This window comes from Sus scrofa, chromosome 17, assembly GCF_054392235.1.
Source record: "Sus scrofa isolate SSC_HxYL_T2T_F1_AM1 chromosome 17, Sscrofa_HxYL_maternal_Yorkshire_Landrace_v2.0, whole genome shotgun sequence".
NCBI classification, from domain to species: domain Eukaryota; kingdom Metazoa; phylum Chordata; class Mammalia; order Artiodactyla; family Suidae; genus Sus; species Sus scrofa.
In genome coordinates this window covers 45,877,125-45,899,205 of record NC_139399.1, presented here as the reverse complement: position 1 = coordinate 45,899,205, position 22,081 = coordinate 45,877,125, and the positions used below count along the sequence as shown (strand labels likewise).

The 22,081-nt window shown below is 40.3% G+C and overlaps 1 protein-coding gene across 30 annotated transcripts in view; it reads left to right on the top strand.

Annotated features, from left to right (window-relative positions):
- Positions 1–1,678: 1,678 nt before the first annotated feature.
- NCOA6 (nuclear receptor coactivator 6) overlaps positions 1,679–22,081 on the top strand; it is a 107,616-nt gene continuing 87,213 nt past the window's right edge. For 23 of the 30 annotated variants that reach the window (XM_085003584.1, XM_085003579.1, XM_085003576.1 and 20 more), the window contains exon 1: positions 1,679–1,868. The gene's annotated coding sequence lies outside the window, so the exon portion shown is untranslated. Of the gene's footprint in view, positions 1,874–22,081 lie in introns of all 30 variants that reach the window. The other 7 variants (XM_085003578.1, XM_085003575.1, XM_085003573.1 and 4 more) reach the window with 1 other exon arrangement.

The following is a 22,081-nucleotide window of genomic DNA, read 5'->3' as shown; positions in this document are numbered from 1 at the left end:
AGAATCAGTATGTGCAAGGTCCTGAGAAGAGAGGAAGTACAATGTGTGAAGGTCAGTGTAGTTTCAGCCACTCCAGAGAGGGGAAGAGGGCCTGAGAGAAGTCTGGAGATGTGGGAAGGGCAAAAGTGAGACAGATATTTGGTCTTTATCTTTCTTTTTTTTTCTTTTTACGGCTGCACTGCATTCTGAAGTTCCCAGGCTAGGGGTCAAATTGGAGCTGCAGCTGCCGGCCTGTATCACAGCCACAGCAACACCAGATAGCCACATATGCGACCTACATCACAGCTTGCAGCAATGCTAGATCCTTAACCCACTGAGCAAGGTAAGGAGTTGAACCCACATCCTTATGAATGCTATGTAGAGTTCTCAGCCCTCTGAGCCACAATGGGAACTACTATTCAGCCTTTATCTTTTGGAAGTTCCCAGGCCAGGGATCGCACCCACACCACAGCAGCAACCCAAGCCACTGCAGTGACAACGCTGGATCCTTAACCTGCTGCGCCACAAAAGAACTCCCATTTGGCCTTTATCTTAAGAGCAGTGTGGAGCCATCACATAGTTTTTTTTTTTTTTTTTTTTTTTTTTGCTTTTGCTTTTTTTAGGGCCACACTTGCAGCATAGGGAAGTTCCCAAGCTAGGGGTCGAACCAGAGCTACAGATGCCAGCCTAAGCCACAGCTATAGCAATGCAGGATCCTTAACACACGGAAGGAGGCCAGGGATGGAATCTGCATCATCATGGAGCCTAGTTGGGTTCCTTAACCGCTGAGCCATGAAGGGAACTCCCCATCAAACAGTTTTAAATACAGGAGAGGCATGATCAGATTTCTTAGAAACATTACTCTAACAGGAGGGTGGAAAAGAGATCGAAGGGGAGCTAAGGAGAACATGAAAAGGCCTTAGATGGCTACTTCACCAGTCCGGGCACACACAGAGTGTGTGCTCAATAAATATTTGTGGAATGAAAGGATTCTTTTTCTTAGATAAGACTAGTGTGCCTGAGCTGTGCAATCTAATATGATGCTTGTAACAGACCTTTAATTTCCATTTTATAGATGAGAAAGCTGAGTTCAGAGGCAGAGAAAATCACATAGCTATCGAGTGAAAGCCAGATCCGAATGCAGGCCTATGACAGACATCAGTGCTGGGTAGGCCTTCCTACAGTTGTGGAGAGGGGAGGGGGCCACACTCCCTTGTACCTTCAGAGCTTGGTAGGGCAACTGTGATGGGAGAAAGTAGAGAGGGACTTACAAGCAAATAATAAAGGCTAAAGTTTATCATCATTAACGTTATTACATACTATGTGTCAGGCACTGTGTCAAGCGCTTTCCATGCCTTCCTTCATTTCCTCTTTGCAAACACTATTATTATCTGTATATTTCATGTGCATAGATCGAGGCTTATGGAGAGTTGACCTGCCCAAGGACATTCAGCCAGAGGGCTCTTATAGGATTGTGCAGTGACTGCAAAGTGGAGGCAGAAGCCACTGACGACACTACCTCGTCGAGATACAAAACCAGCAGATCGCCACACTAAGCTCTATACCGAAGTGAGCGGGCGCGCGCTACCTCGCGCACTCGGAGACGTTTGGTCACGTGGCCAATTCCCCGCCCCTAGTCCGCCCCGCCCTCTCCCGCGCTCCCTCCCTCTCTCCCTCCCTCCCCCTCCCTCCCCGGCCCGGTCCGGCCCATCCCCCTCCCCGCCGGCTCCCTGAGGCCCAGCCGGGTCGGGCTGCGGGCGGCCGGGAGCCGACGGCCAGATAGACCCGCGCAGGCGAGGACGGACGGACGGACACACGGAGGGCCGCGGGCATCCACGGCCCGGGCCGGTGCTCCGAGGCCCGCCCGGGAGGGCTGGGGCCGCGCTCAGGTGAGGTGACGGCGACGCGGGCCCGTAAGGGGTGGGCCCGCCGGGCGTCCCTGGTGCTGGCCCGGTTAGCTTCGTGGGAAGGAGGCGCCGCCCGGGCCCGGCGCGGGAAAATGGCGCCGGCCGACCGTGGAGCACGGCCCCTGTGCGGGCCCGGCCCGGAGCCGCCCCGCCTGCCTGCCCGCCGCGCTCGTGTCCCCGTCGCCATGTTGGGGAGCGGGCCCCGGGCCTACGGGCGGGGGCGCTGGAGGGAGCGGGGGGCTTGGGCGGGATGGGGAGGGTGCAGGACAAGGTGTCTGGGGCGCTCAGGGAGTGCTGAGCCGGCCAGGGTCTGCACCGGGTGGCGCTCCAGGCCCGAAGAACTGGCGGGAGCCGGACGTGGGGTCGTGGTCGGGGTCGCGGAGAAGGGACGTTGGGTCCAAACGGAGCTGGGGTCTGGATCACTGGGGCTAGGAGAGCAGGATCTGGAGCTGGTTTAGGCAGTGTTCATGATCCCAGGCAGGTAGGGCGCGGAGGGGCGTGGGATCTGAGCTCAGGCTGTCAGGGCTGGGACAGTTCTTTGGGGTTGTGATTAGAAATGGGGGCCCTTTAGGTACAGACGCTGGTATCAGATTGGGGGCAGTCTTCGGAGTCTCAGGGCAAGTCCGTATAACTCCCAGGGGGCTGAGGACATATTTGCCCTCAGTATCCTCCACTCCTCATTGGGAAGAGGAACAGAATAAAGTAAGGCTTTGATGAGGAAAAGAGAAAAGGGGGACTGAGGTTTGGATGCAGGAGCTGGCCAGCAAGAGATGCGGAATGAAAGTGGTTGGCCAGAAGAGTCTCCATCAACTTTGGGAGTTTGTGTGTGTCTTTAAAAGGAGGGACCAGGCTGTTTGTGGGCGGTGACCCAAGGTGTCTTCCCAGGAAGGGAACAGCCCACTGTTTTAAGAGCAGGGTCACCTGGGGAGGTCATCCGAAAGGTGTTAGTGAAGCCAGTAGGAATGGTGCAGAGGAATGAATGTATAGTTCTTAGATCATGTAAGGATTTCAGATCATGTAGTGATTTTAGCTGAGACAGAAAGGAAAACATGACTTCTAAAGATCTAAGCAGTTAATGGCAGAAGAGGTACTGGAACTTAGCCTGCTGCTGTCTCATTCAACACATTGTCTTAGAGGAATTTGCTAGCTGGGAGAAATTGTTAGGGAGTCAAGCATGGCAGCATATGTCAAAGAATCATTAAGTAATTTATTTTGTTTTTGTAATGAGTTTGTCTAGTACAAAAACTGAAAGGGATACAGGAGCCCAGTGGGTTAAGAATCTGACCACAGCAGCTTGGGTCGCTGCAGAGGTGCTGGTTCCATCCCTGGCCTGCACGGTGGATTGACGGATCCAGCATTGCTGCAGCTGTGGCTCACATTCTGTCCCTGGCAAGGGAAATTCCATGTGCTGGGGATGGGGCCATAGGAAACAAAACAAAACAACACTGAATAGGATACAAAAAAAGTATAGGTAACCAGCTATTTGATGAGAGAAGTTTCATTTGTCCAGAGAATTTATCTTTAGGACCCTTTTGACATCTAACTTTCTAGAGGTTTAAGAGCTGCTCCGTCTCTTTTAGGTGTTTACTAAACAGCAAAGGGACACAAAAAGCTTAAGAAGGCAATAGTAAACGATGGTAGAGACCCAGGATCTCTATCATGACCAAACTGTAATTGAAGTTTAATCATGGTAGAGAAGAATTCACAGTCCCCATGGGCTATGAGGGAATTCTGAGAGAAACTGCAAATTAGTCATATAAGTAATTCCAGGGCTCCCACATAACAAAAAGGACTTTCAACAAAAAGGTTATGAGGATGTTTGTAGCAATAAGATTTTCAGTATATGTCCAGTACCTGTATACAGCAACATAATTTATTTGTTTTGGGTCTCTCTATGCTGGAAGGCCTAACTTTGTCTATGCCCTTTAGCATCTAGCAAAGGTTATGGATTCTTCTCAGAATAGTTTTTAATTGCATAAAATAAAATACATTGGAGTATAGAGAAACCAATTAATATTGAAATACCTAAGTATACAAGTTGTGATATAATAATACAGATATATGTCCAATAATTATACTTTTAAAGATGTGATGAATATCTGTAATTTTTAAGATAGCTGTAACAACTGTAATATAAAGATATCTGTGATTACTGTGCAGAGACACAGATACTGCTAATACCAGATGGTTTATTGCCTACATTCATATTTGAAGAAAATAGTTCCTTTTGGTTAGAAGTCAGTGAAAATAAAGAGGTAATTTTTTTTCCTGTCCAAGTTCACAGATGCCCCTGAATTCTGTCTGTGGACTCCCATGTATGAACCTCAGGTTAAGAAACCACAAAGAATGTCTTCCATTCAAACCACATTTATTGTGCCCTAAGACATCTACTTAGGTCAACCACCATGCTAGGCTCTGAGGAGTCTTAAGGTCTTTATAGCAAGGCAGGGTGTTTTCACTTTGGATATTTAGTCCCATGAGAGAAGTGAACATGTAAACAATGACAGTTCAGGATGGTAAGCGCCAAAGGAGAGTTACATGAAGGATACAGATGTAGGTATGTAAGTAGGTATGTAGGTAGTAAGAAGGACACAGAAGAAGGTATGTCTCTGCTCTAGGAATCCGGGAAGGCTCTGTGAACAAGTGACCCTTGATGTGTGTCCTGAAGGGTAGAGTAGTTTGCCAGATGCAGAATTGGAGAGAAGAGCTTTCAGGTAAGGGCATGCATGGGAATGTAATGTAATGTGGCTGGAGCATAGTGTGTTGTGAGAGTGGTTGGAGATGAGACGGGGAAGGTTGTTTTGGGACCTGATTGTGAAGGACCTTGTTAAGGAATTTGGACTGAATCCTTGGATTTTAGAGAGGTAGTCAGAGTTTTCAAGGAGTTACAATGAGGTTTAATTTTTAGGGGATAAATGGATGTGTTTTGGAAGGAGCGTGAACAGGATAGCAGGGAAGTAGTCATGAGGGCCTGAACTAAGGCAGAAACTGTAAGCATTGAACAGAGTTAGAATTTTCACGTATTGATATAATTACGTTGTGAGTAGTGAGAGAGAGGGTGAATTTTTTTACATTTCTAGTTTGGGATGATGGCTGTCAAAGAAGTTTAAAAAAAGGTTGAAAGGAAAATGAGAGAGAATTGTCTCAGATAATAAGGGAAAGATGTTTTTGGTAGAGTAATAGACTTTTGGAAGCCATTGCAAAGCTGTCAAGAGTGATGTCGTTTATTGCTTAAGAAAATCAGAGGTGTCAACAGTGAAAGACTGGAAGTATTCCTAGAGTGTAAGAAATATCACAGCTGTCAGTGTCAGAGGTTGGCAAACTATGGTCCATGGATCAAATCTATTCCACCACCTGTTTATGTAAATAAAGTTTTATTGCAACATAGGCACACATTAATTTACATATTGCCTTTGGCTGCTTTCACGCTGCCAGTGGCAGAGTTAAGTAGTTGTGACAGAGAATATTTAGCTCACAAAGCTGAAAATGTTTACTTTCTGACCGTTTGCTCATGATGTTTGCCATTCCCTAATCTATGTAGCTGAATGTTGGACATTAAACTTCTGATTTACCATCCAGTTCCTATATGATGGCACTGTCTTTCTGGTTTGGTCCCTCATACTCTGTGTACCTGCAGCATGACATAAACCCTTGAATATTTTATATTGGTCAGTGATGCCAAGATCTACTGTTTCGGGGTCCACTGTGTGGCAGCTGTGGTTAGTGCCAAGTTTTCACAGCCATTCTAGGGCTCGTTTCGTCGGTTTTCTATTGGGTTATCTTTTTCAAAAGATTTCTTTATATTTTCTGATTATTAATCCTTTGTTGGTTGTATTATTACAGATTTCATTTCCGAATTTGTTGTTAATTTTTTAAACTAGTTATCTTTTGTTAAAAAGAAGGTCTGGATTTTAATTAAGTTTATCAATCTTTTCCTCCCCCAAGATTTTGAAGTTATTCTTTTTTATGGCCATGCACACAGCATTTGGAAGTTCCCAGGCCAGGGATTGAATCTGAGCCTCAGCTGCAACCTACACCACAGCTGTGGCAACACTGGATCCTAAACCCACTGCGCTGGGAGGGGATCAAAAACCTGTGTCTCCTATCCACCTGAGCTGCTGTAGTTGGATTGTTAACCTGCTGTGCCACAGTGGGAACCCTTGAAGTTATTCTTTATATTAACCTTTTGAATCTCTACTGTTTGCCTTTGATGTTTAGATCTCTGTCTGGAATTGACTTTTGTGGTTAGTGTGAGGTAGGGTCATTTCATTTTTTGTTAATGTATAATTAATTATCCCAGAACCTTTTTTTTTTTTTTTTTTTTTGTCTTTTGTCTTTTTAGGGCCACACCCAATGCCTATGGAAGTTCCCAGGCTAGGGGTCAAACCAGAGCTACAGCTGTGAAGCCTACGCCACAGCCACAGCAATACAGGATCCAAGCTGTGTCTCCCACTTACACCACAGCTCATGGCAGTGCTGGATCCCTGACCCACTGAGTGAGGCCAGGGATTGAACCCACATCTTTATGGATACTAGTCGAGTTTGTTAACTGCTGAGCCACGACGGGAACTCCCATAGCACCATTTATTGAATGGTACTTGTTTTCAAATTGTGAGCTCTTTCTGATGAAGTCTATCTGAGTCCTATTTCCAGCTCCCCTGCTTGCTAATTGTGTTACCTTGGGCAAGTTGCATAACCTCGTTGTGCCTCACTTTCCTCATCTTTAAAATAAGGATAATAGTGGAGTTCCTGCTTGACATTGCTGCAGTTGTGGCCTAGGTTGAAGCTGCAGCTCCGATTTGATCCCTGGTCTGGGAACTTCCATATGCTATGGATGCGGCCAAAAAAAAAAAAAAAAAAAAAAAAAAAGATAATAGTATTTATCTCATGGAGTTGTTGTGAGAATTGAGTTATTTCATATGAACAGTGTGACATCTAGAAAATGCTTGATAATATTAGCTATTATTTAGTATTATTGTCGATTTCTGATTCCCAGGCATAGAATGGAACAGTTGTAGAATTAATTTATTTTTCAGGTCAAAACAGAATGGCTGAGAGCTAGGTGTTACAGGATATGCTTCCAAGTTGCTGCTTAATTTTATCTGTTGCTTTAGACTACCTGTGGGAATGGAACTCTTCCCTGAAGTTCCCTGTAGTCTCCACTACTCTCTTGCTCATTTACTTTATCAACCTATTTGATTTTCTGGTTCTAACTTTATCGAAGTTTTAAATATTATCTCTCCTAAACCAATAAACAGCATGTTGAGATATGATCAGGATGGCTAGAAACTGACAGATGAGTTTGTGGGTAAAAACTAAAATCTGTTTCTCAGGTTGAGTCATTCTTGATCATAATGAATAAATTGATAATTGAAATTAAAGGATGAAGAATTCCTGCTGTCGTACAGTGGGTTAATGATCTGACTTGTCTGTGGCATTGGTGATTGGATCCCCGGCCCAGTGCTGTGGGTTAAAGGATTTGGCTTTCCTGCAGCTGTGGCGTCTGTGGCTCGGGATTTGATCCCTGGCCTGGGAACTTCCGTATGCCTGGGTGTGGCCGATAAAGGGGAAAAAAAAAGGAAATAAAAGGATGAGATGAAATTCAAATCACTGAGTATTTAGGCATCCTATGTGTTGGGTACTACAGTAGAAATTACCACATTGATAATAGAAAAGAAAATTAGCTGCTCAACTTTATGAACTAATACTGAAGAGATCTTTTTACTTGTGATATGGAGCTGTTTTCCAAGAGAGCATTTGGTGACGTAGAGGAAATATAGGCATTTATTCATTTGTCAAACACTTACTGAACCCTACTGTGTACATTGGGCTAGAACTCTGCAGAATATGTGGATGAATCTAGACAGAATTTCAGTGTCATGTAGCATTATATATATATATATATATATATATATATATACATGTTACAGAGTTGGGATATCAGAGAATGGTACCTGAAGGTGGTGGCCTTTAAGCAGGACTGCCAAAAAGATTAGGATCTTAATACTTGGAGATGAGACAGTATTTTCCAGGCTGAGTTAAAGTATAGGTGTTTAGGAGATAGTAAAGTGTGTAGTTTGGTTGGAGAACAGGATTGTCACAGAGCTGTTGTTGAAGTTGAGACTGGAAATGGAGACTGAGCAACAGTGTGGCTCTGATTTTTTTATATGCATACTATTTACTAGTTAATTTGCCAGCCATTTTATAAGTAGTATTTCATCTAATCCTCACAGCAGCCCTGTGAAATAGGCACTATTTTTTAATCTCCTTTTTTTCTTTTTATATAATGATTTTTATTTTTTTCATTATAGCTGGTTTACAGTGTTCTGTCAGTTTTCTACTGTACAGCATGGTGACCCAGTTACACATACATGTATAGAGTCTTTTTTCTCACATTGTCATGCTCCATCATAAGTGACTAGATACAGTTCCCAGTGCCACACAGCAGGATCTCATTGCTTATCCATTCCAAAGGCAATAGTCTGCTTCTATTAACCCCAAGTTCCCAGTCCATCCTGCTCCCTCCTCCTCCCTCTTGGCACCACAAGTCTATTTTCCAAGTCCATGATTTTCTTTTCTGTGGAAAGATTCATTTGTGCCATATATCAGATTCCAGATATGTGATATCATATGGTATTTGTCTTTCTCTTTCTGACTTAACTGCACTTAGTGTGAGAGTCTCTAGTTCCATCCTTGTTGCTGCAAATGGCATTATTTTGTTCTTTTTTATGGCTGAGTAGTATTTCATTGTGTATATATACCACATCTTCCTACTTCAATCATCTGTTGATGGACATTTAGGTTGTTTCCATTGTGAAGAGTGCGGCATTGAACATACGGGTGCATGTAATCTCCTTTTTATAGTTAAACTGAGAAATAGAACTAACAATCGGTAGAGAATTAATATGAGTCTAGGCAGTCTAATGCCAAAGTCTGTGTTCTTAGTCTCTGCATATTATATGTGGAAGGCTTTGAATCCTTTTCAATTCCGGGCTGAGAAGTTTGAAATTGATTAACGAGGTAATGGGGAGTCATCAAAAGTTGTTGGCCATATGGTAACATGAAGAAATCTGTACATTAGGAAAGTAAGCCTGGCCATGAATTATAGGAAGAGATGGAGAGAAAGGGGAGATAATGGAGCTATTTCACTCTTTCCGTCCTCACTAGAGCTGGGCCTGGGTCTCTCTGTCCCTCTCTCCCTTCCTTTGGCTCCAGTGTCTACTTGTGTTGTCTGGCACATTTATTTATTTTTAAAAATTTAGTCTTTTTCTACCTTACCTTATTCTAAAAAGAATTTAAGGTGGCTGCCTAGAAGCTCAATAAACATTTGCTGAGTTAATTAATAAATGACCAGAGGTATATATAGCTGTGTACATAAAGGGAGCACTGTCGCCTGGTTGGAAGGAGTAATGCAGCCGTAGAATTTGGTGATAAGCTATATTTTATATATAGACCCTATAAAGCAAAAATTCAGAGCCACATATTTTTTAACTTGTAAAGAATTGTATATTCTATGTCAGAATATAAACAGTCAGGTTCATATTAACTGAATCAGTTAAAAAGCCAAACTCAGAAAGAGAATGGAGTGGTGGTTGTCAGGGGCTGGGAGGTAGGGGAAATTGAAAGATGTTGGTCAAAGGGTATAAACTTTCGGTTGTAATATGGATAAGTTCTGGGGATCTAAGGTACAGCATGAGTGACTGTAGTTAACAGTGCTGTATTGTATACTTGAAAGTTGCTAAAAGAGTGGATCTTGGAGTTCCGGTCGTGGCTCAGTGGTTAACAAATCCGACTAGGAACCATGAGGTTGCGGGTTCAATTCCTGGCTTTGCTTAGCGGGTTAAGGATCCGGCATTGCCGTGAGCTATGGTGTAGGTTGCAGACGTGGCTCGGATTCTGAGTTGCTGTGGCTCTAGTGTAGGCTGGTGGCTACAACTCCAATTCGACCCCTAGCCTGGAAACCTCCATATGCCGCGGGAGCTGCCCTAGAAAAGGCAAAAAGACCCCCCCCCCCCAAAAAAAAGAGTGGATCTTAAATGTTCTCATCATACACACAAAAAAATGGTAATTATGTGAGGTGATGGATGTATTAACTAACCTTATTGTAATAATCATTTCAGGATTTAAATATGTATCCATCTCATTGTACACAGTGTTGTATGTCTGTTACATCTCAATAAAGCTAGGGAAAAAACTGTGTCAGTTTTAGTAATATTAATTATCATCAAATTCAGAGAATGTTCATACTTTAAATAGATATTTAGGTTTGCATTTAGCATGAATCAGCTGCAAATCCCCCCCATACACAAAGAAACAACAAATGTTCTTGTTAACCAGCTCCTTTGCTGATACTGAACCTGTTCAGTATTAGTTGCATAATACCATTCATGTACTTTTTCTAAAGATGAGGCAGCAGCAGTCTCTCATAGGAAGAAATACTAAAGTCTTGGAAATTCGTGAACCAGATTTATGTTTTGGATTTTACTCAGGAAAATTGTTCATAAGATTAAGTCCCTTGCCATAACTTTATTTTATTTTATTTTATTATTTTTATGGCTGCACCTACAGCATATGGAAGTTCCCAGGTTAGGGGTCAGATCAGAGCTGCAGCTACAGGCCTACGCCACAGTGACAGCAATACCAGATCCAAGTTGCATCTACAATCTGCAACGCAGCTTGTGGCAACGCCAGGTCTTTAGTCCACTGAGTGAAGTCAGGGATCGAACCCACGTCCTCATGGACACTATGTTGGGTTCTTAACCCACTGAGCCACAACGGGAACTCCTTTTGCCATAATTTTAAATGTTATGTGGAAGTAAGGCTGTGTCCTTTCTATAAAATACAGACTTTAAAAATTCGTACATGGAGTTCCTTTGTGGCACAGCGGTTAAAGATCCAGCATTGCTGCTGCTGTGGCGCAGGTTCCATCTCTGGCCTGGGAACTTCCACATGCTATGGGCATGCCACCCCCTGCCCCCCAAACTAATACGTTTGGAGAAATTCAAAGACACTGGTTAACTACCAAATATCAGTAAAGGTGGGGTGATTTTAGGTAAACCAGCATTTGACTAGACTTAATAAGACAAATTAATAGACCTTAAATAATGGATTTGTTAAATAAACATTATTTCCCATTGTAGATATTAGCTAACAGCAGTGTGTGTGTGTGTGTGTGTGTGTGTGTGTAGTACGTGTGTGTATATATACACACTCGCATGTAAATATCAGTGTGAAGTATATTGATAAAATTTACGTAAGTAAGATTGAATCTAGGTATGCTTCCTAAAGAAAATGAACCTTCAACTGAGTTCTTTTAGATTGTGTTTAACTCTTCAGTGTATGTGGAGAAAACTCATTCAGAAGCATTGCTATCAGAATAATTAAGTGTGGAGAAAAATTTGATTATGAAAGTCAGTGTATGTTGACTGCCTACCACAGCTGAGAGGAGTATACAGTTGATGAGTAGTTAGTTTCAGCCTTCCAGGAAACTAATTCATCTGGGAAAGTGATGTGAACATAAATAGAGAGGAAAGCATGGGTTTTTTTAAAAATTTTTTTGAATTACTCAATGAATTTTATTGCATTTATAATTGTACACAATCATCACAACCAAATTTTATAGTATTTCCATCCCAAACCCTCAGTGCATCTCCCTACCCCCAACCCGTCTCATTTGGAAACCATAAGTTTTTCAGTCTGTGAGTTGGTATCTGTTCTGCAAAGTTCATTGTGTCCTTTTTTTAGATTCCACATGTAAGTGATAGCATTTGATGTTGGTATCTCTGACTGACTTCACTTAGCATGATAATTTCTAGGTCCATCTATGTTACTGCAAATGCCATTATTTCTTTCCTTTTAATGAGTTATATTCTGTTGTGTATATGTACCACATCTTCTTTATCCACTCCTCTGTTGATGGACATTTGTTTCCATGTCTTGGCTATTGCAAATAGTGCTGCAGTGAACATCGAAGTACATGTGTCTTTTCGAGTCATGGTTTTTTCTGGATAGATGCCCAGGAGTGGGATTGCTGGATCAAATGGTAATTCTATGTTTAGTTTTCTGATGAATCTCCATACTGTTTTTCCACAGTGGTAGCATTAATTTACATTCCCACCGACAGTGTAATAGGGTTCCTTTTTCTCCACACCCTCTCCAGCACTTACTGTTTGTAGACTTTTTGATGATGGCCATTCTGGCCAGTGTAAGGTGGTACTTCATAGTGGTTTTGATTTGCATTTCTCTAATAATTAGTGATGTTGAACATCTTTTTATGTGTTTTTTGGCCATCTGTATGTCTTCTTTGAAGAATCATCTGTTTAGATCTTCTGCTCATTTTTTGATGGGGTTGTTCTTTTTTTGGGTATTGAGCTGCAGAAGGTGTTTATAAATTTTGGAGATTAATCCCTTGTCAGTCGCTTCATTTGCAAATATTTTCTTCCATTCTGTGGGTTGTCTTTTTGTTTTGTGTAGGGTTTCCTCTGCTGTGCAGTAATTTTTAAGTTTAATTAAGTCCCCTTTTTTTATTTTTGTTTTTATTGTCATTACTGTAGGAGGCAGATCTGAGAAGATGTTGCTATTGTTTATGTAGGAGAGTGTTTGGCCTATGTTTTCTTCCAAGAGTTTTATAGTATCTGGTCTTATATTCAGGTTTTTAATTCATTTTGAGTTTATTTTTGTGTATGGTATTAGGCAGTGTTCTAATTTCCTTCTTTTACATGTGGCTGTCTAGTTTTCCCAGCACCACATATTGTATATACTTGTATATTCTTGCCTCCTTTGTCATAGATAAGTTAACTGTAGGTGTGTGGGTTTAATTCTGGGCTTTCTATCCTGTTCTACTGATTTATGTTTCTGTCTTTGTGTCAGTGCCATATGGTTTTGATGACTGTAGCTTTGTAGTATAGTCTGAAGTCTGGGAGCCTGATTCCTCCAGCTCCTTTTTTTTTTTTTTTTTTTTTTCCCCAGGATGTTTTTGGCTATTCAGTGTCTTTTGTGCTTCCAAACAAACTTTAAAATATTTTGTTCTAGTTCTGTGAAATATGTCCTTGGTAATTTGATAGGGATTGCATTGAATCCATAGATTGCTTGGGTAGTATAGTCATTTTAATAATATTGACTCTTCCAATCCAGAGGAAAGCATTTAAATGAAATAGTAAGCACTGTGGGAATTCAGGAGAGAGAAAGAGATCACTTCCACTTAGAGGATCAGGGAAGGCTTCATAGAAAAGATGGTATATTAGTTTCCTAGGGCTGCCATAACAAAATGAGTGACTTAAAACAGCAAAAATTTAGTCTCTCATAGTTCTTCAGGCTAGAACCTGAGTGCAGCAGGTCAGTGGGCCATGTTCCCTGAGACTTTGAGTAGAATTCTTCCCTTTGCTTCTTCCTAGCTCCCATTAATCCTTGAAATCCCTTGGTTTGCAACTACATCACTTTAGTTTCTGTCGTTTTCTCTGTATATCTCTGTCTCTGTCCAAATTTTTCTCTTACAAGGACAAATTTGTGTCTTATAAGGACACTATTCATAAGGGCACTAATCATATTGGATTGGGGCCTATCCTACTCCTGTATGACCTCATCTTAACTAATTGCATCTTTAGAGTTCCTATTTCCAAATCAGGTCACATTCTGTGGTACTGGGGGTTAGGACTTTAATGTATCTTTTTTTGGGGGGTGCACAATTCAACTTAAAATGGGTGGTGTGATACAGAAGTATTAAATTAAAATTTACTAAACAAGTGAAAGGGTAAAATTGCAATGAGGTGAGTTAAGGAGAGAAGAACCAAGGGAGTGGCCGACACAGAAAAGCATAAGGAATATTTAGGAAATGAGATAGAGAAGTTTTGTTTGCTGATGTATTGAGGAGTTGTGGGGAGATCAAGCCAGAGTAATTTATTGGGGCCCTAGATGCCAGATCTAGGATATTTGAATGCTGCTGAGTGGGTTGTGTGTGGGAGCAGGATAGCACTGAAGAATTTTGAAATGATGGAAAACTAATTCAAACTTTAGGGAGATTCTGTCATCAGATGATCATGGGTAAGTAGATACCCTGAAGAAAAACAGATATTTAATACACTTAGCCTCCCTCATTTGCCCGTGCCAGTAACTTTTCACCAGGACCATCAAGAAATTCCTCTTAAGTAAAAAACAAAAACAATAACAAATGAGCGTTTTTTTCTTTGGGCATTGAGACGTATGAGCTTTTTAGGGTCTCTATTCTATTCAAAGCCTCTCTGGGTTGAAATATTGATAATCATGTTGTTCAATTTTTTTTTTTTTTTTGCAAACTTTCTTCAAGATCACCTATTTTCCATCCTATTTTTTAATCTCTTGATTTTTCTTTGAACCCTTTTCAGTTTTTCCATATCTTTTTTAAACATGTGGCTAGTGGAAGGAATTGAGGAAGATTAGGTACTACTAAAGCCAATGATATCTTCTTTTTCTATGTCTTGTATGTTGTGAGCCACGCAGGAAGCCCTTCTCTGTCTTCTAAATGATAGTTACGTTGACTTTTGTCCACAGTAGGACTGTATTCAAATTGTGAGTATTCATTCAAAATTGTGGTCAACAGTAGTGCTCAGGTACTTTTCCTTGTTGTGCTCTGGCATTTCTTCCTGATTCTATATTTGCATTGTTTATATTTTCTCTAAGATCGTGTGTGTTCATGAAATTTTTAAAATTATATTTAGGAGTTCCCGTCATGGCGCAGTGGTTAATGAATCCAACTAGGAACCATGAGGTTGTGGGTTCGGTCCCTGCCCTTGCTCAGTGGGTTAACGATCCGGCGTTGCCATGAGCTGTGGTGTAGGTTGCAGACGCAGCTCGGATCCCGCGTTGCTGTGGCTCTGGTGTAGACGGGCGGCTACAGCTCTGATTCAACCCCTAGCCTGGGAACCTCCATATGCCGTGGGAGCGGCCCAAGAAATAGCAAAAAAAGACAAAAAAAAAAAATTATATTTAAATATTATGGACAGACAATTTCCTAGTCATCATATGCACACAGTCTTTTTAAATGTTTTTATTTTTATTTTTTGTTGAAGTATAGTTGATTTACAGTGTTGTGTTAATTTCTGCTGTACATACATTCTTAATATAGTTTTTCATTTGGCATTACACTAATACACTTTTCCACATGTCTATATAGTTACCATTTTTAATGAATATATAATAACCAAAGTTTGAATATTCTCTGTTTATTTGGTATTTGAATGATTTCCAGTTTGGTTTTATATGTGATTTGCAATTCTAAATTATACTGCTATAATAGCTTTTTATAAATCTCCCCCTCCCCCAATTTTTTTCTTGGAATATGTTCCCTAAAATAATTCATTTAGTAAAGATAGCACCTTTTAACCATATTGCTAGATTATTCTTTAGAACAACTACTAGTTTACATTGTTACTAGCTAGTAGTTAGTAATAGATTTTATAGTTTTTTTCTTCTAGTATAATAGTGCTACCTCACAGTTTTGTGGGGGTTTTGATATTTTAAGTGTTTTATTATGAAAACTTTCAAACATATGAAAAAACCGTCCCAGAAATAATAAACACCTTTATTCAGCATGTTTCCATATGCTTAATAATACACTTATCATGTTAAACTTTTAAAAATAAAGACTTCATTGTACTACGCCTTTAAATACTTTAGCATGCGTCTCTTACAAATAACAGCATTCTCCTACATAATCACAACACCATTATCACACCAAACAAAATTATCAGTAATTCCTTAATATTTCTTTTTTCCTTTTTTTTTGTCTTTTTTGGGGCCGCACCCATGGTACATGGAGGTTCCCAGGCTGGGGCTTGAATCGGAGCTGTAGCTGCCGGCCTACACCACAGCCACAGCAACACAGGATCTGAGCCACATCTACAACCTACACCACAGCTCATGGCAATGCCAGATACTTAACCCACTGAATGAGGCCAGGGATCAAACCTGCATCTTCATGGATACTAGTCAGATTCGTTTCCACTGAGCCACAGTGGGAACTCCCAGTAATTCCTTAATATTTCTAACACCAAGTCTGTATTTAAGTTTCTTTAGTTGTCTCTATGATGACTTTTATAGCTGACTTGTTCAAAGTGGAATCTTTTGTCTTTTTTTTTTTTTTTTTTTAAGGACTGTACCTGTGGCACATGGAGGTTCCCAGGCTAGGGGTCGAATCAGAGCTGTAGCCACTGGCCTACACCACACCTCACAGCAATGCTGGATCCTTAACCCACTGAACAAGGCCAAGGATCGAATCCGCATCCTCATGGATACTAGTCAGGTTTGTTAACCACTGAGCCACGACAGGAACTCATCGTAGTGGAATCAAACTAAGAATCATGCATTGCATTTGCATGTTTTTATTTTTGTAGGCTTTTTTAAAAAAATCTAGAACAGTTCCCATATCTTATCTGCTCCCTACCTTTTTTTTTTTTTTTTTGTCTTTTTGCTATTTCTTGGGCCGCCCCTGCGGCATATGGAGGTTCCCAGGCTAGGGATCAAATCGGAGCCATAGCCATCGGCCTACGCCAGAGCCACAGCAACTCGGGATCCGAGCCGCGTCTGCAACCTACACCACAGCTCACGGCAACGCCGGATCGTTAACCCACTGGGCAAGGGCAGGGACCGAACCCGCAACCTCATGGTTCCTGGTCGGATTCGTTAACCACTGCGCCACGACGGGAACTCCTGCTCCCTACCTTTTCTTTCCCTTTTTTTTTTTTTTTTTTTTTTTTTTTTTTTTTTAAAAACATGGCACTGATTTGCTGAGACCAAAGCAGTTTTCTTGTTGAATGTCCCACATCCTGGATATATCTGATTGATTTCTTTGTGGCATTTAACTTATTCCTTTATTCCTTGTATTTCCCTAAACTGGAAGGTTTAAGACTTGATTAGATTCTAGTTAAACATTTGGCAAAAATATTTAATAAATATTCTTTACTTTGCACCATATTGCGAGGTGCATAAATGTCTGGTTTTCCCACTGTTGATGATAACATCAGTCATAGGGTTAATATTGTGACTGCTGGATCTCTCCATCATGAAGTTGCATTTTATTTCTTTTCTGACTAGCAGAAAACGAATATTAAAGTGACAAGTATTTTTCAATCTTATCTGAACTAGCTTTTTCATATCATTTGACCATTTGTTCAGTGTAGATTTGATATTTTCCTTTTAAATTTGTACTATGTGCTTAAAAATTTTATAGTGTAACAAAGAGTGGTGCATTGTTATAAAGGATAAATTTCAAGATTCTGATGTAGCTAACTTAAATATAATTTAACCAAAAAAATACATATTGCAAATATATAATAGGGAGCATTTCTTTGACAGAATTTTATGGTGAGTCATGTTTGCTTTTTGAAAAAACATTCTAAGCAGGCAATACTAAGAAACATAAAGCTCTTAATTAAAAAACTTATTTTTTTTGAAATGGAGGTAAATCCTGAATTCATAGGTGTTGTTTACAAACCTACCCAAAAAACACTCAGAATTTATTTTTGTTTCTTGTCTTCTGAGTGTTTCATTTGGCTGACTTTTGTATACTAATGCTGTATCAATTTTAATAGCTATTTTTTTCTGTCACTTCCATTATAGACTTTTTTTTTTAAATTCTGTTTCTTTTCTGTTACAAATTATACTCAAATAGGATTTTCCTTTCAAACCACAAAAGCAGTGTAGGCTTAATGAAACAAGCTGGGCCTCATCTGAGATGCATAAAGCCAACCATCTACTCCTCTCCAGTTCCTGTCCTCCAGCATGCCCAAGTATACTAGCCCAGTATGATTCTTCCATATCTTTCTCTATGCTCTTAGAAACACAGATATACATACTGACTTATTTCTCTCCTTTTTTGGGTAAGATTTTCATGATGCCATTCACATTATTCTATAGCTTCTGGTTTTTTTGCTTTATAGTATTTCATAATTTTCTTCTATATCATTAAAGAGATATTCATTTTTTTACTTGCTGCATAATGCTCCATTTATGTAGGTTTCTCTCAGTGACATTTAGGTTGTTTCTGATATTTTTCCATATCATAAACAGTAGGCATCTTTATGCATATATCTTTAAGAAATGAAGCTTTTACTTTTGTAGAATAAATTCCCAAATATGAGTTAAAAAGTAGGCTTATTTCAATATTATGCCAGGTTACTTTCCATAAAGATGGTTGCAGTTCTTATTCCCACTGGCACTGGATAATAGGTATCTTCAGTTTTTGCCTGTCAGCTGGGCGAAAAGTATTTTATTTTAGTTTTCATTTCCTAATAAATTGAATACACTTATTGTCCAATTTGCATTCCACATTTTGGATATTGCCTTTTCCAATCCTCTATCTTATTTTTCTCTTGGGTTGTTAATTTTTTAATTTTTTTTTTTTTTTTGTCTTTCGGCCTTTTCTAGGGCTGCTTCCCATGGCATATGGAGGTTCCCAGGCTAGGGGTCGAATCGGAGCCGTAGCCACCAGCCTATGCCAGAGCCACAGCAATGCAGGATCCGAGCCGCATCTGCAACCTTCACCACAGCTCACAGCAACGCCGGGTCCTTAACCTGCTGAGCAAGGCCAGGGATCGAACCTGCAACCTCATGGTTCCTAGTCGGATTCATTAACCACTGCGCCACAACGGGAACTCCTAATTTTTTAATTTTTAATCAATTTGTGAGTGCTTTTGTTTATTTAGTATTAATCCCTTTTTTTGTCATGGCCCAAATATATTATCCCAGTCTTTCATTTGTCTTATGACTTTGTGGTTCCTTTGACATACAGGCTGTATTATCTAATCATGTCTGTCAGTCTTTTTATTTATGATTTCTAGGTTCATCTCTTGCTCACCACCACTCCACTGAAGTTAATTTGTCTAAATTTTTTTCTATTTTTTTTTTGTTTTATTGTTAATTTTTAACTTTAATTTTGTTTTTCTCTTCTTCGCAACTTGGGCAGAGATTTATTTCTTTGTTCTTTAATATAAACATTTCTTATTAAACCTGTTTATTATGCCATTGAATTTCTTCTGATCAAAAAATTATCTCTTGGAGTTCTCATTGTGACTCAGCAGAAATGAACCTGACTGGTATCCATGAGGATGCAGGTTCAATCCTTGGCCTCACTCGGTGGGTTAAGGATCTGCTGTTGCTGTGAGCTGTGGTGTAGGTCACAAATGTGGCTCGGATCCAGCGTTGCTTTGGCCAGTGACAGTAGTTCTGATTTGACCCCAGCCCGGGGAACCTCCATATGCAGTGGGTGTGGCCCTAAAAAAAAAAAAGACGAAGGTAAATTTTTTTTTTTTTAAGTTTTTTAGTTTTTTTAAGCCCGCACCACCTGCACCATATGGAGGTTCCCAGGCTAGGGGGTCAAATTGGAGTTGTAGCTGCCAGCCTACAGCACTCAGGATCCAAGCTGCATCTGTGACCTACACCATGGCTCATGGCAACACCAGACCCTTAACCCACCCAGCGAGGCCAGGGATCGAACCTGCATCCTCATGGATACTGGTAAGGTTTGTTTCCACTGAGCCATGGCTGGAAGTCCCAAAAAATTACCTCTTTTTCATTGTTTGGGAATTAAGCGTAGTATTGGATTTTCTAGTTTTTAAATACCCTCTTTTGAAGAAGTGCTTTTCTGGTTGTCCCAAGTCAATTTGAATGCTCTACCTATGCTTAAAAATGTTAATGTATTCACCTAATAACAGTTCTGTCTGCAGGTTTGCCAAGTGTATTCATCTGGGTCATCAGTAATGATTAAATGGTAGCCACAGGCCTTGAAAGCTGATCTAAGACTTCAGCGTTTGATTTTTTTTTTTTTTTTTTTTTAGTGACAGTTGTAAGAGCGTTAAAAAAGGGGGGGGCGTGCTGACAAATTTATCTGTGAACACTTGAATACACTTGGCTCTCCATGTCCATGAGTTCCGCATCTGCAGATTCAACCAACCAGAGAATGAAAACATTTCCAGAAAAAAAAAAGAATTCCAGAAGGTTCCAAAAAGTAAAACTTGAATTTGTCAAGGTTACAAACTATGTTGTATTTACAGCTGTTTACGTATCATTTACATTGTATTAATGGTAGTATCAGTAATCTAGAGATGATTTATAGATATGGGTAGGATGTACTGTTAATATACAAATACCTTACCATTTTATGTAAGGGACTTCAGCATCTGCCGGTTTTGTTGTGTTGGGACTGAAAGTCCTGGAATCAGCCCCATGGATTCCAAGGTATGTCTGTATGTTAAGACAATGGAGAAGAGGAAACATTGGCGGACTCTTAGAATGATGGCCTAAATACTTTTGTAATTTGGAGCCCAGATTTCATGATTTGAGTTTCATGTTGGAAACTTAATAGAGAAAGAAGGTCATTGTTCTCTAAAGTTTTTTCTTAAGGCAAGACAACATTCATTATCACTGTATGACATACTTCTCTGTGCTTTTAAGACGAAGTACTGGGAGTTCCTGTCGTGGCTCAGTGGAAACAAATCTGACTAGTATCCATGAAGACGCAGGTACAATTCCTGGCCTTGCTCAGTGGTTAAGGATCTGGCGTTGCTGTGAGCTGTGGTATAGGTTGCAGACGCAGCTCAGATCTGGCATTACTGTAGCTGTGGTGTAGGCGGCAGCTGTAGCTCTGATTCGACCCCTAGCCTGGGAACCTCCCTATGCTGTGGGTGTGGCCCTAAAATATATATAAAATAAAATGAAGTACTTCCTTTCTAAAGAAGTGTTGTATGTCAGGATTCCCGTCGTGGCACAGTGGAAACGAATCGAACCATGAGGTTTCGGGTTCGATCCCTGGCCCTGCTCAGTGGGTTAAGGATCTGCTGTTGTCTCGACCTGTGGTGTAGGTCACAGATTCGGCTTGGATCTGGTGGTATTGTGCCTGTGGCGTAGGCTGGCAGCTGTAGCTCCAATTAGACCCCTAGCCTGGGAACCTCCATATGCCTCGGGTGCGGCCCTAAAACAACCACAACAAAAAAGAAGTGTCATATGTGAGGTGAAAGACTTCCCAACTACTAAGAAGCTTTGGATAAATTGTTTGCTCAGGCCCTAAGTTTGTGTGTTCCATGAGAGTATTGGACCAGATGATTACTAAGGGCTCTCTAACACTGCTCAGAGTCTCATCAAGTCATTTTTGGGGATTTTTTAAAATTCTTGGATTGTAGGATTTGGTCAGCTTTTCCATGTCATTTGTATATTACAGCATGGATTAAAACACTAGTATTCCAAACTTGCGTTTTTTTTTTTTTTTTTTTTGATGGAAGCTTTATTATAAATGAAAGAACATAGTGGTTCACAATTAGAACATAATGTTTATAAAGCAGTTTTCCTCTGAATTTTACTTTATCCACTTACTGTGATGTCTAACAAGATGGGGAAAATCTCACTGAACCTCCTACTTATTCTGTTGATTTATATTTGCTTAGTTAAAATTATTACCTGCTGTTGACCCTTGAACAGTGTGGTCTGACTCTGCCAGTCCAATTATATGAAGTTTTTTTTTTTTTCAATTAATACATACAAACATCCCTGCAGTTGGAGCCCCTAACTCCTGCATTGTTCAAGGGTCAACTGTGTTAGGATGAGTAGTTTTAGGAATTTCAGACTTTATATTTCACAGATTTATCTTTTGTTTCTTTAACTAAAATGTCAGGATTGAAGTTTTAAGGTATAATGTTAATGTTCCCTAATCTCTTAAATTGTCCATTATCCCTACCAAGAGCAAACCAGGGGGGTTACAGTAATGAAATGCCAGTCTCAGCAGGCAATTTGGTGATCTTTTCGGGGCACTGTGATTTGGCTGGAGATTTGCATATATTTTCCCTTGGGATTCCTGGATTTGGGAACAGAAAGCATGTAATAGTTTTTTAAGAATCTTACTAGAGACTGTAGGGAGGATAGGATTGGATCTTAACATTAGTTGTGTCATGGCAAATAGACATTTCACATTTAACTATTTATTCATATACTTTTTAAATGCTGTATAAATTACCCTAAAACATTTAAGGTTGTGTAGTTAGAAGGCCAACTTAAAATTTTAAAGTAGTATAGGTGTAATACCAGATCTAGAGATTCATGAAAATGCTATTTAAATCATCTATTGCACACATTTTTTGTTTCTTTTTTTTTTTTTTTTTGTCTTTTTGTTGTTGTTGTTGTTGTTGCTATTTCTTGGGCCACTCCCGCGGCATATGGAGGTTCCCAGGCTAGGG